This window comes from Hemiscyllium ocellatum, chromosome 12 (assembly GCF_020745735.1).
Source record: "Hemiscyllium ocellatum isolate sHemOce1 chromosome 12, sHemOce1.pat.X.cur, whole genome shotgun sequence".
Classification (NCBI taxonomy): domain Eukaryota; kingdom Metazoa; phylum Chordata; class Chondrichthyes; order Orectolobiformes; family Hemiscylliidae; genus Hemiscyllium; species Hemiscyllium ocellatum.
In genome coordinates this window covers 81,396,450-81,417,825 of record NC_083412.1, presented here as the reverse complement: position 1 = coordinate 81,417,825, position 21,376 = coordinate 81,396,450, and positions in this window count along the sequence as shown.

Sequence of the window (21,376 nt, the reverse complement as noted above, 5' to 3'; positions counted from 1 at the left end):
TTTTACAGTGAGGAAGATGGGAAAGCACTGATGTGAAGACACAGTCTCGTACATGTTTTTGGCCAATCCAATGGTGAGATCACGATTTGCTTATCATTGTGCAGCAGGTGGAGGATGATGACAGTGTCCGAAAACCAAATTTGAGGAGGATACTCCATATTCCTACATAGTTAACAGAGTCAAAGGCCTTTCTGAGGTTAGAAAAGGCCATGTAGTGAGGTTGCTGTACTCTCTGCATGAAATAACTACATTGAGGCCAGTATCGTGGTCGCCCTTTATTTACATATACACAATACATGAGCTCTGATCAGCCAGCTCAAAGCCAGTCCTTAATCTAAGGAGATCTTCTGAATATCCTGCTTATTTTTTTTCTTTTTTTTTAGGAAAAATCGGAAAACACCCGAGTGGCCTGTGACAAGCAGTGGCCTTCACATCGAAGGGCAATGCTGTGTGAAGATACCCCGTTTATTTTCTTTTTCTTTTTTTCCTTTTTTTTCCATGGTGTGTGTGTGTAGTTGTGAGACACAGTGAGAGACGCAAAGTGCACAAATCTTTATTCAATTTCCACCACCAGGAAAAATATCCTGCTTATATCTGTTAGCCAGGGCTCCCTGATTGGCCCAGGTTAGCAACTCCAATCAAGGATCTCATAGTCAATGAGATCTACCTGGCCCTGGTTCCAATCACTACACTGCACTATTCTTGAACTTGATCCTATGGGGAGGAGCATAGAAAAGGTGAGTATATAATTTACAGCTAAGGATTCAGAAGCCTATTTACCAGGGAGTCAAGAGAGTGCTAGATCCTGTGGAGGAGGAGGATGGAGCAGTGAATATGTAAATTTATAGCTTGGCATTACAAGAAGCGGAGTCAGCTACCTGTAATGCACCCATTTCACACTTTTAGTTGCTCGCAACTGAACTGGGAGAAATAAATCAGAGTCACATCACAGGAAAGTGATGAGTTTATTAGCTGATGAAGAATTAACTTAAGGGATTAACGCTAAATACAGTAATTTGGAAAAAACACATTATTATTAAGGAATTAGCTGAGAAGCACTAGGAATAAGTAAAAGTCAGAAAATAAGAGAAGGAGACTAAAGTTAAGGTAAAGGGAGAATCTTTAAGATTAAGTAATTAAAAAAATTAGCAAGTAAGACTAAATAAACTCAAGTTTAATTCATGACAGGCAAGGTCACCAAGCAGAATATATAGAACATAGAACATTATAGTGCAGTACAGGCAATGCAGCACTGACCTGTGGAACCAGTCTGAAGCCCATTTATCCTACACAATTCCATTTTCGTCCATATGTTTATCCAATGACCATTTAATGCCCTTAAAGTTGGTGAGTCTACTACTGCTGCAGGCCGTGCGTTCCATGCTGCTGCTACTCTCTGAGTAAAGAACATACACTCTGACATCGGTCCTATGTCTATCACCCCTCAATTTAAAACTATGGTCCCTCATGCTAGCTATCACCATCTGAGGAAAAAGGCTTTCACTGTCCACCCTATCTAACCCTCTGAGTATCTTATATGTCTCAATTAAGTCACCTCTTAACCTTCTTCCCTCTAACGAAAACAACCTAATGTCCCTCAGCCTTTTCTCATAAGACCTTCTCTCCATACCAGACAACAAGCTAGTAAATCTCCTCTGATGTGTCATGTGTGGAAAGACATTGACCCTACCAAAGTTCTAGATGATGACAAGGTTCCACATGGTAGACTGGTTAGATCACATGGAATCTGGGAGAGCTAGCCAATTAGATACATATTTTGCTTGAAGGTAGGAGACAGAGGGTCGTGGTGGAGGGTCGTTTCTTTGGACTGGAGACCTGTGACCAGTGATGTGCCACAAGGTTTGGTGCTGTGTCCACATCTTTTCGTCATTTATACTAATGATTTGAATGTAAATATAGAAGATATACTTAGTAAGCTTGTAAGTGACACCAAAATTGGTGGTCTAGTGGACAGTGAAGAAGTTTATCTCAGAGTACAATGGGACCTTGATCAGATGGTCTGGTGGGCCAAGGAGTGGCAGATACAGTTTAATTTAGATAAATATGAGATGCTGCATTTTGGTAAAGCAAATCAGGGCAGAACGTAGATATTTAATGGTAGGACCCTGGGGAGTGTTGCTGAACAAATAGATCTAGGGTTGCAGGTACATAGTTCCCTAAAAGTGGAGTTGCAGATAGAGTGGTGAAGAAGGCATTTGGCATGCTTGCCTTCATTGGTCAGTACATTTGAATTATAGGAGTTCGGATGTCATGCTGTGGCTGTACAGAACATTGGTGAGGCCAATTCTAGAATACTGCATTCAATTCTGGTCTCCTTGCTATAGGAAAGATATAGTTAAACTTGACAGGGCATAGAAAAGATTTCCAAGGATGTTGCCGAGACTGAAGAGTTTCCATTATAGGAAATAGGTTGGGGCTTTTTTTCCCTGGAGTGCTGGAGACAGTGACTTTACAGAGGTTTATAAAATCATGAGGGGCATGGATAGTGTGAGTAGCCAAGGTCTTTTTCCCAGGATGGAGAGGTCCAAAGATAGAGGGCACAAGTTTAAGGTGAGAGGGGAAAGATTTGAAAGGGACCTGAGGGGCCATTGTTTCTCAAAGTGAGGTGGTGTATGTACAGAATGAGCAGCCAGAGGAAGTGATGGAGGTTGGTACAATTGCAACATTTAAAAGAAATCTGGATGAGTGTATGTATAGAAAGGGTTGAGAGGAATATGGGCCAACTGCTGGCAAACGGGACTAGATCAGTTTAGGATATCTGGTCCGCATGGAATAGTTGGACCGAAGGGTCTACTTCTGCCCTTTATTACTCTATGACATTATGAATTGTTTTCTTTGAAGCAAAGTGATAGAGTGTTACAGATGTATAAAATTATGAGGGGTATGGACAGGGTGGAGAGAAAGCAGTTGCTCCCCTCAGTTGAAAGGTCAATAACAAGCAGATTTAATTTTAAGATGAAAATCAGGAGGTTTACAGGTGATTTGATAACAAATGTTTCTATCCAGAGGGAGATAGGAATCTGAAATGCACTGCCCAGGAAGCTATTTGAAGTGGGAAACCTCTGAACCTCTACAAAGTACTTGGATTTGCACTTAAAATGTCATACATTCAAAGTGATGGACCAAATGCTGGAAAGTGGGGCTGGTGTAGATTTAGAGCAGTTTTGTTGGTGCTGGTGCAATCGGCTGAAGTACTTTTGTTCTTTTGTACTGTATGGTTCTATGATTCTGTGATTGTCTTGTTGTGAAGATGATATCCACTATGGCTCTTGGTGAGTGGAAACTACATTGTGACTAGAACTCATCAGGACAATTCACAAGAATACTACTGAAAATAGCAACCCAGGAAATTAAGTTGTGATTATGACATGACTCTGACAGCTTCTAACTAGAGCTCAATTGACAAATGTGTGTATGGACTGAAATGCAACAGGAAAGATAGGATTGAAAAAGAACGGAGTTTGAGAGATATAATCAGGCAAGTTTTGAATTGTGACATTTATCAAAGTAACCATCTGCAGGTACAGGGGAATTAGAACCTACGGACCACCTGTCGACTTCACTGCGTGTAAGAATAAAGCAACATTTTGACCACTGTTAGAACTGTTAAAACCAGGTGGTGTCGGCAGTATTTTCTTTCTGTATTTGTTCATCAAAATTCTTAATGGGTGAGTAGTGCTATTACTCCATTATTGAGTGAAAACTGGCTAGATGACAATGCTGAGGTGACTAGATAATTTGAGAGTCCAGAGGTATTCTGACTCCTCGTCCGGTGAAAGACAATGGGACTGTATGCATTTAAATTTGTCAGATTTAAAGCTCAATGCAGTTAATTGGTACAATGCAGTTAATTGGTACTACAGAAATTAAGCGCTGTTGAAAAAAACATACATTTTGTCAAAGCTTTTTGTCTTCCACTCATCAGGACAATGTGCAAGAATTACAATGAAATAGAAAACAATATTTATACATATGAGAGCAGAGTTCTGATTAGTTGGCTGTTGTTAAACATTATTTTCTCGTCTCATTGACATTCCTGTCCTGATGAGTGCAAGGTAAGACATTTTGACAAAATGTGATTTTTAAAATGTGTATGCTTTTAATGTGAAGTAGATTAGATGGTCCAACATGCAAAGACCTTGCATTAAAACTTAAACATTGAACAATGCTCATCCTGGTGTGCTATGTGAGGAGATCATTTTGGTACTGCATAGTTCGTAATTCAGAGACAGGTCTCTTTTGATTCTGCTAATTGCTCACCTTACTAGCTGCCAATATTAAAAAAAACTTTTTCTCCCTCTTTTTCTCTTTCAGATTTGAAAGTATTAGTCAAACAATTTAATTCTGTTTCAAGCCTCAGACTGTATTTCCTGTGTTATTTTATTTTCTCATGCCTAATTCTCAAGACAAACAGTTGGTCTTTGCACTCAAATAACCAAGTCACTTGCAATGCGGTGGCCTGATAAAAAATGATAGCTTTTTTTCATTTTAATTGTTTCATAAATAACGTAATAATTCCATGTTTATAGTATCCCAGATTTATTATTCAAAACGTGTATTAAAAAGAGTTTGAACATTGTGCTAAATCAAACATTTTTGTCCCTCTGTAGGATAGAACATATGAAGGCATTTACCACATAATAAAGTTTCCAAAATGTAATAATAAACATAAATCATACCATGACCATATCAAGTCAGCTTCAGCTTTAAACTTTAAGGAAAAATAAACTTGTTCATTTTGATGCCCCAAACCCCCATCGTATATGTGGTACTTTTTTTGAGGCTGCTTTAATCCCTGTTACAATTTAATGATAGGATTTGGAGGCACTAACTTCCAGATTGAAAACTCTTTCTTGAAACAGTCCATCATGGCTTTATATTTGTGATTTATTACCTAAGCAGTCTCAACATATGGTCATAGATTTCACAAAATTATTCCCACTGCACATATTCTTGATTCTCTGTTTGTTAAAAGTGTATTCTAGGGACCAGAGCTCACTTGATTGACCAATAATTTATAATCTCGCTACTGGCCATAAATTTCATAAAAGTAATTTACAAAATATAAATGTTATTCTTTACTTCATAAAATTTTAGATAAATATGATAAATATAATTTAAAAATGTCTTTGTCATCTGCATCATTAAGGACAAATCAGAGAAAAGATGGAAAAATTCATGGAGCAGCATCTGTGGGGAGAATCAGAACTGACGGCCTGGACATTCAAACCTCTCTCTGAGTTGGGAAAGATGTGGAAGAATTTAAAAATTGTGATGGGATTGCAATTTAAGGATTGCTTCCCTCATTTCCATTTCCAGCAATTCAGCTAAAACAAAGATAAAATCGTTGAGAAAATCATTGTCCTTCTTCGCCGCTCATAAATTTGTCAGTAGATCATAGACAATGAAAATGCCATGAGGAAACCTTCAATCTGCTTCACCTCTCTTATTCTTGTCCAAATAAGCAGAGAGACACTGAATAACCTCTTCAAAGTAAAAGATCAGATAATTACACAGCAATAAAGATGGCAATCACATGAAGCTAGCCACTCCCATTTGTAGTTCTGAGGAAGGGGCATTCAATCTGAAATGTTAATTCTGATTTCTCTCCACAGATGCTGCTAGATTTCCTGAGCTTTTCCAGCAATTTATGTTTTTGTTTGTGACTCCCATTTACAAGTGAGTAAATGGACTGCTGCTGAATTGTGTCCATTAGTGTTCTTGGAGTTCAATCAAATATTTACGATTAAGAAAAGACAGATGTATGACTATCTCCTCAACTTGTTTATATGTTGATTCCTGATGAAGGGCTTATGCTCGAAATGTCGAATTCTCTATTCCTGAGATGCTGCCTGGCCTGCTGTGCTTTGACCAGCAACACATTTGCAACAGTTGTCAAATAGCCTTATTATGAATATTTTGCTGCATTTTAAGAATGGGTAAGGGGTCCAGTTCAAGCAGATATCTGTTTACTCAATTTCAAAGCTACCTTTGTGAGATTAACATCTTTATTACTTTGCAACAAGCTGATATTTCTTTGAAGTGGTACCTCAATTGGAGTTTAACTGTCTGTGTTTGATTGACAGCTTTATGATGAATGGAAGAGGGCCAATGTTTTCAAGAAGGAATGTTGTTTGACTTTAATTTATTTCCCCCATGGATATTCCATAGCATCACTATATGGCTCAATGGTAATGTTGCCATTGATTGGAAATACAGGGATGTGGGTGAGGAAGTAGTGGATGTGGGTACAATTACAACATTTAAAAGACATTTGGATAAGTACATGAATAGGAAAGGTTTGAAGGGATATGGGCCAGCAGCAAGCAGGTAGGACTAGTTTAGTTTGGAATTATGTTCGGCATGGACTTATTGGACTGAAGGGTTTGTTTCCATGCTGTGACTCTATTACTTAGAAAAATTAAATACATTTCTTTAAAGAAATGGCTGTCACATGTAAGTCTTTTTACAGGAAAATCACATCCCAAGCTTACTGCTACCTAATTATTACTACACTTTTCAACTGTAGTTCTACCCCCCTTTATTTGAGTCTCACTTGCATTGTGGTTCTGAAAGGTATTTCAGGACTAACCATGGATACCAGTGTAAAGCAATGTTTTTTACTAACCCTTCCACCTAGCTCGGAGGTTAAATTCTCTTTTATATATAACAGAAACAAAAACAAAGTAAAAGCATCTGGTATATGAGACAATACCATTCTCTAACCTTGTATTTCTAAAGGCTGTGCACTAAAAGTGAGTTGGCAGTATAAAATGGGAAGACAGTACATTTCAGACTTTTGGAAAAATAATCTCCACCCTTTCTAGGAGACAATAACAATAGATTATGTCACTATCATCAAACAGTGCCTTCATAAATCTGTCAGCATCCATCCAACACCTCATTGATACAGACTGCATAACGGTGATCAAAATTGATTGGACTTTGTCAGTGCTACACTTTCAAGCTCACCCTATCCTTTTATAAGTTTGGCTCACTTCCTGTAAAAAAGAAAATTCTTTTAATCACAAATTGCGAACATGTTACAACACCTTTCTAATGCCTGTGCTTCACTTAAATGCTTTAATCCCCTCTTGCTGTTTATTTAGTTTGGAATCATGGGACTATTTAAATTAATCTTTCAGTACAAACACTGCTCTTAAAGTGCCTGTCAAGAAACCTCAATGACCCTGCTAGTCCTCCATTTCCATTGTACAGTCTAACAGATAATGCTGTAATTAAAGTTCAAATTATGTCTTGGCAGCATTCTTAGTAACAAAACATCTTTATTGCAACGTTGTCAACTTTTTTCATTTAATAACCACTCATATTAAAAAGGAAAGATGAAAACTTCCCATTCTACTGCAGATTTAGCAATATTGCTTCTCTCCTGAAACCCAACTATTGACAAACGTCATGCAGAAGGAACGCAGTTAGCACAAAGGTGCTGCCTTTTGTTATGTTTTCTAGTCAAAATAAAATTGGCACACAAATGATTTGTGTCTTCTATGACTTCCTCAGTGGAACATTAGTAAACATTAATCTGTTGGTGATGACTGCATTGACTGTTTAGTTAAACCATTAGCTGAAGGAACTTCATCCAATTTGACATGATTGTAACCAATACAGTCAATTTCTAATTAACGTTGATTAATACAAAATATCTGATCATTCAATTATGTTAAAACAAGTAGTTGGAATTAGTTCAGTCAAATTTCAAAACTTTTGCTGAACTTCATGAAGCATGCATTCATAATAATACAACTCAGGGCAGGTTAATGTATTTTGTTGCATAATCCACTTTTAAAATGGAAGTTCACCAAACATCCTAACAGAAAAATTAAGATTGTTCTTTTTGCACTTACTTGAGTATAAATTTAAAAAATTTTTTTCATGCAATTTGAGATTTCAAAGCCAACATTTGGTTTTTATTCCTATTGATTTTGAGAAAGTGGTGGTGAATGCTTTCTTGAATTGTTGCAGTCCACAAAATGTAGGTACACTCACAGAACTGACAGAAGGGAATTGTAGGATTTTGACTTGGTGTACTGGTCCCAGAACTAGCAAACGAACTGAATGTTGAAGGAGAAGATAACTAAGAGTGCACTCAGTAAGACTCGCTATATGTAAGTCAACAGGATAAATATTTAGGTGGAAGTGGGTACTGCAGATGCTGGAGATCAGAGTCAAGATTAGAGTGGTGCTGGAAAAGCACAGCAGGTCAGGCAGTATCTGAGGTGCAGGAAAATCAATGTTTCGGGCAGGAGCCCTTCATGTGGAATGAAGAATAATTCAGAATAAACATTTAATCAAATGTATTAAACCTTCAGTACAACACAGTCATCTTCACAATGCCCAACATAATTGCAAAGTGCAAGGGTACAATAAGTGATTAACCTGTGCACCATCCGTAACAATCAAGGCTGCTCTGCTGCCTGCTCATTTACATAATTGTGGCAGTCAGTCAGTGCTCAGGGTGCTGCTGAGTTACTGCAAGCCTGAGGGGGGTGCAAAGTTTTGAAAGGTTGGCACAAATTCAGACAAGCCTGGGTTAATCAAGGTGAACCTCCAACTCTGGGTCAACTACTTTTCATCACTTATATAAACGATTTGGATGTGGACATAGGAGGTATGTCAGTAAGTTTATGTAAATGATAAAAAGTAGAGGACGCAGCAACTGTCCTTGTGGCACTCCACTGGTCACAGGCCTCCAGTCTGAAAAACAACCCTCCACCACCACCCTCTGCCTTCTACCTTTGAGCCAGTTCTGTATCCAAATAGCTAGTTCTCCCTGTATTCCATGAGATCTGACCTTGCTAATCAGTCTCCCATGGGGAACCTTGTTGAACGCCTTACTGAAGTCCATATAGATTACATCTACTACTCTGCTCTCATCAATCTTCTTTGTTACTTCTTCAAAAAACTCAATCAAGTCTGTGAGACATGATTTCCCACACACAAAGCCATGTTGACTATCCCTAATCAGTCATTGCCTTTCCAAATATATGTACATCCTGTCCCTCAGGATTCCCTCCAACAACTTGCCTTAGAAGAGTATAAAGGAAGTAGGAGTATACTTAAGAGGGAAATCAGGAGGGCAAAAGGGGACATGTGATAGCTTTGGCAAATAGAATTAAGGAGAATCTAAAGAGTTTTTACAAATACATAAAAGACAAGAGGGTAACTAGGGAGAGAATAGGGCCCCTCAAAGATCAGCAAGGCGGCCTTTGTGTGGAGCTGCAGGAAATGGGGGAGATACTAAATGAGTACTTTGCATTAGTATTTACTGTGGAAAAGGATATGGAAGATACAGACTGTAGAGAATTAGATGGTGACATCTTGCAAAATCTCCAGATTACAGAGGAGGAAGTGCTGGATGTCTTGAAACGGGTAAAGGTGGATAAATCCCCAGGACCTGATCAGGTGTACCCAAGAACTCTGTGGGAAACTAGAGAAGTGATTGCTGGACCTCTTGCTGAGATATTTGCCCACTACCGACGTCAGGCTCACTGGTCTATAGTTCCCTGGCTTGTCCTTACCATCCTTCTTAAACAGTGGCACCACATTAGCCAACCTCCAGTCTTCTGGCACCTCATCTGTGACAATTGACGATACAAATATCTCAGCAAGAGGCCCAGCAATCACTTCTCTAGCTTCCCACAGAGTTCTCGGGTACACCTGATTAGGTCCTGGGGATTTATCCACCTTTACCTGTTTCAAAACATCCAGCACTTCCTCCTCTGTAATCTGGACATTTTGCAAGATGTCACCATCTACTTCCCTACAGTCTGTATCTTCCATATCCTTTTCCACAGTAAATACTGATGCAAAGTACTCATTTAGTATCTCCCCCATTTCCTGCAGCTCCACACAAAGGCTGCCTTGCTGATCTTTGAGGGGCTGAAAATGTGTTGCTGGTTAAAGCACAGCAGGTTAGGCAGCATCCAAGGAATAGGAAATTCGATGTTTCGGGCATAAGCCCTTCATCAGGGCGTTTTTTTTTTAATCTTTGAGGGGCCCTATTTTCTCCCTAGTTACCCTTTCGTCTTTTATGTATTTGTAAAAACTCTTTAGATTCTCCTTAATTCTATTTGCCAAAGCTATCACATGTCCCCCTTTTGCCCTCCTGATTTCCCTCTTAAGTATACTCCTACTTCCTTTATACTCTTCTAAGGATTCACTCGATCTTTCCTGTCTATACCTGACATATGCTTCCTTCCTTTACTTAACCAAATCCTCAATTTCTTTAGTCATCCAGCATTGCCTATAGCTACCAGCCTTCCCTTTCACCCTGATAGGAATATACTTTCTCTGGATTCTTGTTAGCTCATTTCTGAAGGCTTCCCATTTTCCATCCGTCCCTTTACCTGTGAACATCTGCCCTCAATCAGCTTTCGAAAGTTCTTGCCTAATACCATCAAAATTGGCCTTTCTCCAATTTAGAACTTCAACTTTTAGACCTGGTCTAACCTTTTCCATCATTATTTTAAATCTAATAGAATTATGGTCGCTGGCCCCAAAGTGCTCCGCCACTGACACCTCAGTCACCTGCCCTGCCTTATTTCCCAAGAGTAGGTCAAGTTTTGCACCTTCTCTAGTAGGTACATCCACATACTGCATCAGAAAATTGTCTTGTACCCACTTAACAAATTCCGCTCCATCTCAATCCTTAACACTATGGCAGTCCCAGTCTAGGTTGGAAAGTTAAAATCCCCCACCATAACCACCCTATTATTCTTACAGATAGCTGAGATCTCCTGACACGTTTGTTTCTCAATTTCCCTCTGACTATTAGGGGGTCTATAATACAATCCCAATAAGGTGATCATCCCTTTCTTATTTCTCAGTTCAACTCCGGTAACTTCTCTGATGTATTTCTGAGAATATCCTCCTTTAGCACAGCTGTAATGCTATCCCTTATCAAAAATGCCACTCCCCCTCCTCTCTTGCCTCCCTTTCTCTCCTTCCTGTAGCATTTGTATACTGGAACATTAAGCTGCCAGTCCTGCCCATCCCTGAGCCATGTTTCTGTAATTGCTATGATATCCCAGTCCCATGTTCCAAACCATGCCCTGAGTTCATCTGCCTTTCCTGTTAGGCCCCTTGCATTGAAATAGATGCAGATTAATTTATTAGACCTACCTTGTCCCTGCCTGCCCTGTTTGACTCGCTTCTGTTCTCAACTGTACTGGTCTCAGACTGACCTCTTTCCTCGCTATCTCCCTGGGTCCCTCCCACCTTACTAGTTTAAATCCCCCCGAGCAGTTCTCGCAAATCTCCCTGCCTGTATATTAGTCCCCTTCCAATTTAGGTGCAATCTGTCCTTCTTGTACAGGTCACTTCTACCCCAAAATAGATTCCAATGATCCAAAAATGTGAATCCTTCTCTCATACTCCAGCTCCTCAGCCATGCATTCATCTACTCAGTCCTTCTATTCCTGCCCTCACTAGTAGATATTACTACTCTTTGTAATCTCCCTTCAGAATCTCAACCTTTTCCCTTCCTATGTCATTGGTTCCAATGTGGATAATGACCTCTTGCATGCCCCTCTCCCCCGTGAGAACATTCTGCACCCTTTCTGAGACATCCTTGATCCTGGCACCAGGGAAGCAACACACCGTTCTGCTTTTTCGCTGCTGTCCACAGAAACGTCTGTCTGTACCTCAGACTAGAGAATCCCCTAACTTAATTGATTTCTTGGACCCCTCATTGTATCAGAGCCAGTCTCAATACCAGAAACTTGGCTGTTCGTGCTACGTTCCCCTGAGAATCCATCACCCCCTACATTTTACAAATCTGTATACCTGTTTGAAATGGGTTAGTGACTTGCCCTCCTTCCTATAACTGCCATCCATCACATACTGTTGCTGTTGCAAATTCCTCATTGCTTCTAACTGTCTCTCCAACTGATCTATTTGATCTGATAAGATTCGCAGCCTCCAGTATTTATGACAGATATAATCTGCAGTAACCCTTAAACTCTCTTTAAACTCCCACATCTGACAAGAAGTACATATCACTCCATTAAAGGCCATTTTTGCTCCTTCACAATCTACAGACCCAGAAATTAACACCGTCGTATTCCTCTACAAACACTGCCCCAGGTTAAATTAATAGTTATGGCTTATATTTTAAGTTTAGTCAAGAGACATACCTCCAAAAAACATATAATCAAGAAAGAACCCACTCTACTCCCTACTGCTGATTCTCTGTGGGCCACACTTAAAAGCAACAATTAACTTATCTGATTCTGTGCTGTGAACTTCACCCAAACAGTTCTTCCAAGATCAGTTGTGAATTTCACTGCTTGTTAATTTTCCCAGATGCACTCCGATGTCCAGCGATACATTGATTCAAACAGCAAAAGCAGTAACTGTGCTGGTTCTCTCACTCTCTCTCTCCTGCAATGACCTCGCCATGTGCTTCCTTTGTCTGCTCTTCTTCTTTTTAATACTGCTGTTGCTTTGACTTTCTTTTTCCAAAGTTCCAAAACAATGCAACAGCATATAAAACAGTAATTGCTGTTCCTGGAATTCGAGGAAATCACCTCCAGCATCTAAAATACCTCCAAAAAAGGAGTAGCTCTTACAGCCAGAAATCTTTCCTATCCTCCATCTTGGATTACTCAGAATCTCTCCTTTATTGGTATGGAATGAGCTGCCAGAGGAAGTGGTGGAGGCTGATACAATTACACCATTTAAAAGACATCTGGATGGGTACATAAATATGAAGGGTTTAGAGGGATATGGGTCAAAGTACTGGCAAATTGAACTAGAATAGTTAAGATATCTGGTCGGCATGGACGAGTTAGACCAAAGGGTCTGTTTCCATGCTGTACATCTCTAAGAGTCTACTTGTAACCCCTGATAGCTTCTGTTGAGCACCTTTGCAGTAGAATGGAACAGCACAAGTGGAGACCATTCAGCCCATCAAATTTGTGTCAGTTCTTCCAAAAAGAAATACAATCAGTCCAACCACCGTTCTCCCATCCCCACTGCCAATACATTTATTTGAATCTGTACACATGGAGGGAGTAAATTCTTAATCCCACACATTCTTAATCCTGTGGGGAAAAAAAATCCCCGTATTGCCTCTGTTATTTTTTGCCAGTCAACTGCGTGAAGTTACATCTGGGTCATCTGATCACTGTCCCTTCAGCCATTGGAGAAAGTTTCTCTTTATTCTAAATGTTTCATAATTGTATACACCTTCATGAAATTGCCTTAAACTTCTTGGCTCTACGGAGAACAATCCCAGTTACCCAGTAATCACCCATCTCTGGAGACAGTCCAGCAAATCTCTTCTGAACCCTCATCTTTTACATCCAGAATTAGAAACCATTGCCACAGTAGGGTTTGAGTGTTTTATCTAGGGTCAGCAAAAATTTATTCACATTTGTACCATATCCCTCTGTTTATAAAGACCATTTAAAGCTCAGATTTCAGTACTTTGCAATCAAGGCTTTGTCAGGTAATTACATACAACTTGGTTGGTCATTTTATGCATCAGCTCCCCTTCTTTGAACCTGACACCACGTTAAAATCATTTCCTTGGGGACTTGAATATTTCTCCTCATGTCGTAATTAATAAATTTGCTTTTTTTTTGTTAATTCAAGAAAGCCTTGTTAAATTGGCTCCTTTTAAACCATAAGTTCATTTAGGTCTGGGAGAGAAGTACCAACAAGGGAAGAGATCTTTTGTAAATTAGCCTTACCGCAACCAACTGATAGGGTGGGTCAATAAATAAGTTTATCTCTTACTCAGGAGTTTAACAGATCCTGACTGAAACAGGAATGAGTTGGGGAACTTCACCTGGGGTTTGCAAGTAATCACTGCATTGAAGTGGAAGTTCAGCAAGAAACAATACATGTTATACATGCTCAACAAATGAATAGCATTGTTGCAGAAGATATTAGAAACATTAGTTTGGAACACGATTCATTCAGCTCTGACATTAGACTGGGATTGAGTCCAGACCTCCACCAGCTAAGAAACCAGGGTGTGTGGGCTACAAGAATCTCCATGAAGCCAGCACCACAATAAGGCAGGATCAAGTGAGCACTTGACAAGCCTGACTGTGGACAAAGCGATTCATCAACAGCAGACAAGTCTTTGTAAGTTACGAATGGGTCAGGAAATGAGGTTGATAGACTTCTCATGCAAAGTTAAGTTCACCAATGCTTGAATCTCTTTCCCCCCAATTGCATTGTAAATATTTCTTTGCAGTGATGCTTCCTGGCATGGGAGCATTTCTAATTCAAACTGCAAGAAGCCTTTGATAGATGAATGCATGTTTTTAACATTAAATTAATTGGAAACATAGATAAGTGAAATAGTGGGAGCATTTTCTGTTTAACATCTCTATTCTCTTTTTTTTTCCCAGACTAAAGTTATTGTAAATCTTGTACTGCAGACTGTGGGTGTTTTCCATACCATATTTCAACCGACATCCAAACCTACAGAAAACAAACGTCAGTTCTGGGCCAGAAGCCAGTACAGAGGTTGGATGAATAATACATTTTGTCATTTCTGCTGTAACAATGTAAGCTGAAAATGTCAAAACAACTTAGAAGACATCATGGGCATTTAGATACCTGTATTAATCTTGAGCAATGTATGGGAAAAAATAAATTTCACGGTGTGGGGTCAGTAAAAAGAAACTATTTTTGTTTGGGATAAAAGCTCAAACTGGTGGTATTGGCTGCGGGAGCAGTATCTTGAATTTTCTTGCTTTCTTTGAGATAAAGCTATGCAGAACTGTTATAACTGGCTTCAGGGAAAGAAATAAATGGTGATGGCATTCCATAGGCCCAAATCCTGCAAAAACAGTTCGTTTGAATGTCTTCGTACAGATGTGAGGGATTGGTAGTTCGCCCTATTTTATATTTTAGAACAAAGGCAAATTGCTTCCACACCGTGCATGATGCACAGGAGCACTGCAGAAAATTTGCAAGCACTGAAATCTTAAACAAAAGCAGAGTCAAGCAAGTAAAGGGATGGATTAAGACTTTGGCTAATATTTAGGATTACAGGAATGTATTAACTTTGCTGTGGGGCCCCTCATTTTAAGGACACAGTGCCTCTGGGGCCCCCTCCCTTCCCTAAGAGGAAATTTGGATTAGAGACTGCAGAAAGGGGAACGTGGAGGCTGCGGCGATTTGTTTGCGCAGAAATGTAAAACATATTCAGATTTGTTACTGAATTCACCATCTAATTCATGAACATAGACAATCCTGAAATATAACAGACAGAACTGAAAACTCAATGGACTTTTGGTGTTCCTACATCCAATTTCCAGAACCAAAGCACATTACCGTATATCCTCGGAAAAAAATTAACTCAGGTTTTTATTTGTTACAGACTACCGATTGAAATACCATCTGATCAATGTTCTAACTTTATGTCTACATTTTTTCAGGACATAAACAGTAGTTTGCTTATAAAATAATAGAATAACTCCAAAAACCATCATTAAAGCCTACTGTTACAATAATAACAGGGATAGAATAGAATACAATATCGTTTAGAATAGAATATCCTTTATTATCATGTGTCTGTCAGTACAGAAGTGTAGTGAAAACTTTTAACAACGGCTGCCTTTAATAGTGTAAAAGTACCGAGGTGCAAATCTTGGTTGCAAAAGAGGATTAAAATGAAAAGACGAAGGCAAGGATTAGATTTCGTCCTATTGGTTACGAAAACTGTCCCAATGCTCCTGGCTGGCATTGCATGTTTCTGTGAGCATATGGGCATGAAATATGGCACCAATTCCAGAATCCCAAGTGCACCAGTTGCGGCAAGTTCTTCAGCCATGGGGTTATACCATAGGCATCCCAATAGCCAGTGGGAGACAGAGGAATGGATATGTAGACAGGCCATTGAAAGATGTAAGGAGTTGTTGTGGTGGGTGATTTTAACTTCCCCAATATTCATTGGGAATCCCTTAGTGCCAGAGACTTAGATTGGGAGAATTTGCTAAGTGCATCCAAGAGAGCTTCTTGAAACTATACATGGATAGTCCCCAAAAAGGGAAAGGGCCGGATTAGACCTTATATTGGGAAATGAGCCTGGTCAGATGTTCAAAATTTCAGTGGTGAGGTGTTTTGGAAACAGTGATCATAATTCAGCAGATAAGTCTGGTCATCTGCTGGAAGTGCTAAATTGGGGGAAGGCTAATTATAACAGTATTAGACAGGAACTGGAGAAATTGGATTGGGGCCAGCTATTTAAGGAAAAATACACAATGGACAAGTGGAAGTCTTTTAAAGGCCAGTTGATCAGAGTTCAAGTCCAGCATGTTCCTGTTCAGATGACAGATATGGACGGCATGATTCAGGAACCCTGAATGACAAGAGATATTGAAAGTATAAAACAAAAAGGTTTAGGAAATTGAAATTGAAGACAGACCACGTACTGACATTTCACCCTGAAGAACTCATCAATGATTCGCCCTGACTCCGCACAGAGTGAGACAGGGACACACAGCAGGATTAGATCATGCTCTCTCCAATAAGAGGGTGGCACAGTAACTCAGTGGTTTGCACTGCAGCCTCCCAGAGCCAGTGCTCAGGTTCAATTCCAGACTCGGGTGACTGTGTGGAGTTTGCACATTCTCCCTGTGTCTGTGTGGGTTTCCTCCGGGTGCTCCAGTTTCCTCCCACAATTTAGAGATGTGCAGGTCAGGTGAATTGGCCATGCTAAATTGCCCACAGTGTCAGGGCTAAATATAGGGTAGGGAAATGGATCTGGGTGAGTTACTCTTTGGAGCGTCAGTGTGGACTTGTTGGGCCTAATGGCCTGTTTCCATACTGTAGGGAATCTGATCTTGCAGCATCTGAAATCAGACAAGACTCTTGAGGAATATAATGGAAGCAGGAAACAGCCTAAATAAATAATTAGAAGGGCGAAAAGCGGCAATGAAATATCCTGGGAAATTAGGATTAACAACAATCCCAAGGCATTTTTGCATATATTAGGAGCAAGAGGGTAGCTAGGGAAAGAGCCTGTTCATTCAAGGAGAGAAGATGGAATTTTTAGGCATAGAGCCAAGGCAAGTGGCTCAGGTCTCTAATGAGTACTTTGCACTAGTATTCACAAAGGTAAAAGACATGGTAAGATTAAGGAGGGATATGATAATGTCCTAGGGCATGATGATATTAAGAAGAAGGAGGTGTTGAGTATCTTGAAAAAACATTAATGCAGATAAATCCCCAGCATCTATTCTAGAATACTGAAGGAGGCAATATTGAGAGGAGTTACAGTGAGGTAGTTATACCTCAGGTGCAAGAAGAAGGCAGATGAGTTACAGTCATGGGACGGAAAGGTAAGCGGCAGGCAGTGCAGGGTTCCTTCAATAAGAGGAATACCGTTTTGGATACTGTAGGGCGGGACAACATACCAGGGGTAAGCAATGGAGTACTGGTCTCTGGCACAGAGTCTGACCCTGTTGCTCAGAAGGGAAGGGGAGAGATGAGCAGAGCATTAGTCATTGGGGTCTCCATAATTAGAGGGACAGAGAGGAGGTTATGTGGTAATGAGAGAGACTCACGGTTGATGTGCTGCCTCCCAGCTGCCAGGGTTCATCATGTCTTGGATCGTGTTTTTGGGATCCTCGAGGGGGAGGGGGAGTGATCCACATAGGGCCTAATGACATAGTTAGGAAAAGGGATGGGGATTTAAGGCAGAAATTCAGGGAGGGAGGGCAGAAGCTTAGTGCTAGAACAAACAGAGTTGTCATCTTGGGTTTGTTGCCTGTGCTATGTGCTAGCGAGGGGAGGAATAGGGAGAGAGAAGCATTGAACATGTGGCTACAGGGATGGTGCAGGAGGGAGGGTTTTGGTTACCTGTAAAATTGGGGCTCATTCTGGTGTAAGTGGGTTCTCTACAAACAGGATGCTCTACACCTGAACCAGAGGGGTACCTGGCAGGAAAATTTGCTGATGCTCATTGGGAGGGTTTAAACTAATTCAGCAGGGGAATGGGAACTTAAATTGTAGTTCCAATGTCCAGGAGGTTGAGAGCAGTGAGGTCAGAAATGAGGTTTCAACCTTGCAAGAGTTCACCTGCAAGCAGGAAGGTGGTTTTAAGTGTGTCTACTTCAACGCCAGGAGCTTATGGAATAAGGTGGGTGAACTTGCAGCATGGGTTGGTACCAGGGACTTTGATGTTGTGGCCATTTCGGAGACATGGATGGAGCAGAGACAGAAATGGTTGCTGCTGGTTCCAGGATTTAGATGTTTCAGTAAGAACAGAGAAGATGGTAAAAGAGGGGGAGGTGTGGTATTGTTAGTCAAGGACAGTATTACAGTGGCAGACAAGACATTTGAGGACTTGTCCACTGGGGTAGTATGGCTGATGTTAGAAACAGGAAAGATCACCAAGTTGGGAGTTTTCTATAGGCCTCTGAATAGTTCCAGAGGAAAGGATAGCAAATATAATTCTGGATAGGAGTGAAAGTAACAGGGCAGTTGTTATGGGGGACTTTTAACTTTCCAAATATTGACTGGAAATACCGTAGTTTGAATGCTTTAGATGGGTCAGTTTTTGTCCAATGTATGCAGGAGGGTTTCCTGATAGTATGTAAACAGGACAACAAAGGCGAGGCCACATCGAATTTGACACCGGGTAATAAACTGAGCCAGGTGTTAGATTTGGAGGTAGGTGAGCACTTTGGTGATAGTGACCACAATTTGTTTATGTTTACTTTAGCGATGGAAAAAGATAGGTATATATTGCAAGGCAAAATTTATTGTTGGGGAAAGGCAATTATGCTGCGATTAGGCAAGATTTAGGATGTACAGGATAGGGAAGGATACTGCAGGGGATTGGCACAATTCAAATGTGGAGCTTATTCAAGGATCAGCTACAGCGTGTCCTTGATAAATATGTACCTGTCAGGTAGGGAGGAAGTGGTTGAGTGAGGGAGCCGTGGTTTACTAAAGAAGTTAAATCTCTTGTCAAGAGGAAGAAGAAGGCTTATGTTAGGATGAGATGTGAAGGCTCAGTTAGACACTTGAGAGTTACAGGTTAGCCAAGAAAGACCTAAAGAGAGAGCTAAGAAGAGCCAGGAGGGAACATGAGAAGTTGTTGGCAGATAGTATCAAGAAAAACTCCAAAGCTTTCACTAGGTATATCAGGAATAAAAGGATATCAGTGGGAAGTTATGCATGGAATCCAAGGAGATAGGGGTGGAGCTAAATGAATATTTTTCATCAGTATTCACACGAGGAAAAAGAAACAGGAGAATACTGAGATACAGGCTACTAGACTAGATGGGATTGAGGTGCATAAGGAGTAGGTGTTAGCAATTCTGGAAAGTGTGAAAAGAGATAAATCCCCTGGGCCAATGGGATTTATCCTAGGATTCTCTGGGAAGCTAGGGAGGAGATTGATCTTTATGTCATCATTGTCTACAGGAATAGTGCCTGAAGACTGGAGGATAGCAAATGTTGTCCCCTGGTTCAAGAAGAAGTGTAGAGACAATCCTGGAAATTATAGACCATTGAGCCTTATTCGGTTGTAGGTAAACTATTAGAAAAGTTTATAAGTGATCAGATTTACCATCATCTAGAGAAGAATAAGTTGATTAGGAATAGTCAACATGGTTTTGTGAAGGGTAGGTCATGCCTCACAAACCTATTGAGCTATTTGAGATGGTGACCAACAGGTGGATGAGGGTAAAGCGGTTGATGCGGTGTACATGGATTTCAGTAAGGCATTTGATAAGGTTTCCCACGGTAGGCTATTACACAACATATGGAGGCATGGGATTAAGGGTGATTTAGTGAGTTGGATCAGAAATTGGCTAGCTAAAAGAAGACAGAGGGTGGTGGTTGATGGGAAATGTTCATACCAAGCAACATCCTAGTAAATCTCCTCTGCACCTGTTCCAAAGCTTCCACATCCTACCTAAAATGTGGTGACTAGAACTGTTTGTAATACTGAACCAATAGTTCAGTTACTATTGGTGTACAGTTTTGGGGATCTGTTTTGGGGTCACAGCTGTTTGTCATTTTTATAAATGACCTAGATGAGGGTGTAGAAGGATAGGTTAGTATATTTGTGGATGACATTAAGGTCAGTAGAGTTGTGGATAGTGCAGAAGGATGTTGCAGGTTACAGAGGGATATAGATAAGCTGCAGAACTGTGCTGAGAGGTAGCAAATGGAGTTTAATGTGGAAAAGTGTGAGGTGATTCACTCTGGAAGGAGTAACAGGAATAAAGAGGACTGGGCTAATGGTAAGAGTCTTGTTGGTGTAGATGAGTATAGAGATCTCGGTGTCCCTGTACATAGATCCCTGAAAGTTGCCACGCAGGTTGATCGTTTTTTAAGAAGGCACATGTGCGTTAGCTTTTATTGGCAGAGGGATTGTGTTTCAGAGCCATGAGATCATGTTGCAGCTGTACAAAACTCTGGTGCATCTGCACCTTGAGTATTACAAACAGTTCTAGTCACCACATTTTAGGTAGGATGTGGAAGCTTTGGAAAAGGTGCAGAGGAGATTTACTAGGATGTTGCTTGGTATGGACAGAAGGTCTTATGAGGAAAGGTTGAGGGACTTGAGGCTGCTTTTGTTAGAGAGAAGGTTGAGAGGCTACTTAATTGAGACAAATAAAATATTCAGAGCATTCTACAGGGTGGACAGTGAGAGCCTTTTTCCTTGGATGGTGATGGCTAACATGAGGGGACATAGCTTTAAAATGAGAGGTGACAGATATAGAATAGATGTCAGAGGTAGTTTCTTTACTCAGAGAGTATTAGAGGCGTGGGAATGCACTGCCTGCAACAGTAGTAGACTTGTCAACATTAAGGGCATTTACATGGTCATTAGATAGACATATGGATGAAAAAGGAATAGTGTAGGATAGATAGGCTTCAGATTGGTTCCACAGGTTGGCGCAACCTGTGGAAAAATTATAATCCAGTGAGTTGCACATTATGATCAAAAAATTATTAAAGAAGATTCTTAGTGGCAGGATTTAATTGCATTGTGGTGTTCCACAAGGGCCATTGCTGTGATCTCTTATGTTTGTTATATAAATGGTTTGAATGAAAATCTAAGAGGTCTGATTAGTAAGTTGGTTGATGAAAATTGGTGGAGTTGTGGGTATTGAGGAAAGTTGTCAAACTGTACAATAGGATATAGATTAGTTGGCAAGTTGGGTGAAGAAATTGCAGATGGAGTTTAATCTTGAGAAATGTGAGGAGATGCAGGTTGAGAGGCCAAATGCAAGAGCAAAGTATACAGTAAATGGTAGACCCTTAGGAGCATTGATATACTGAGGGACCTTGGAGTGCAAGTCCATTACTCCCTGAAAGTGACAACACAAGTGTCTAAGATGTTTGCCTTCAT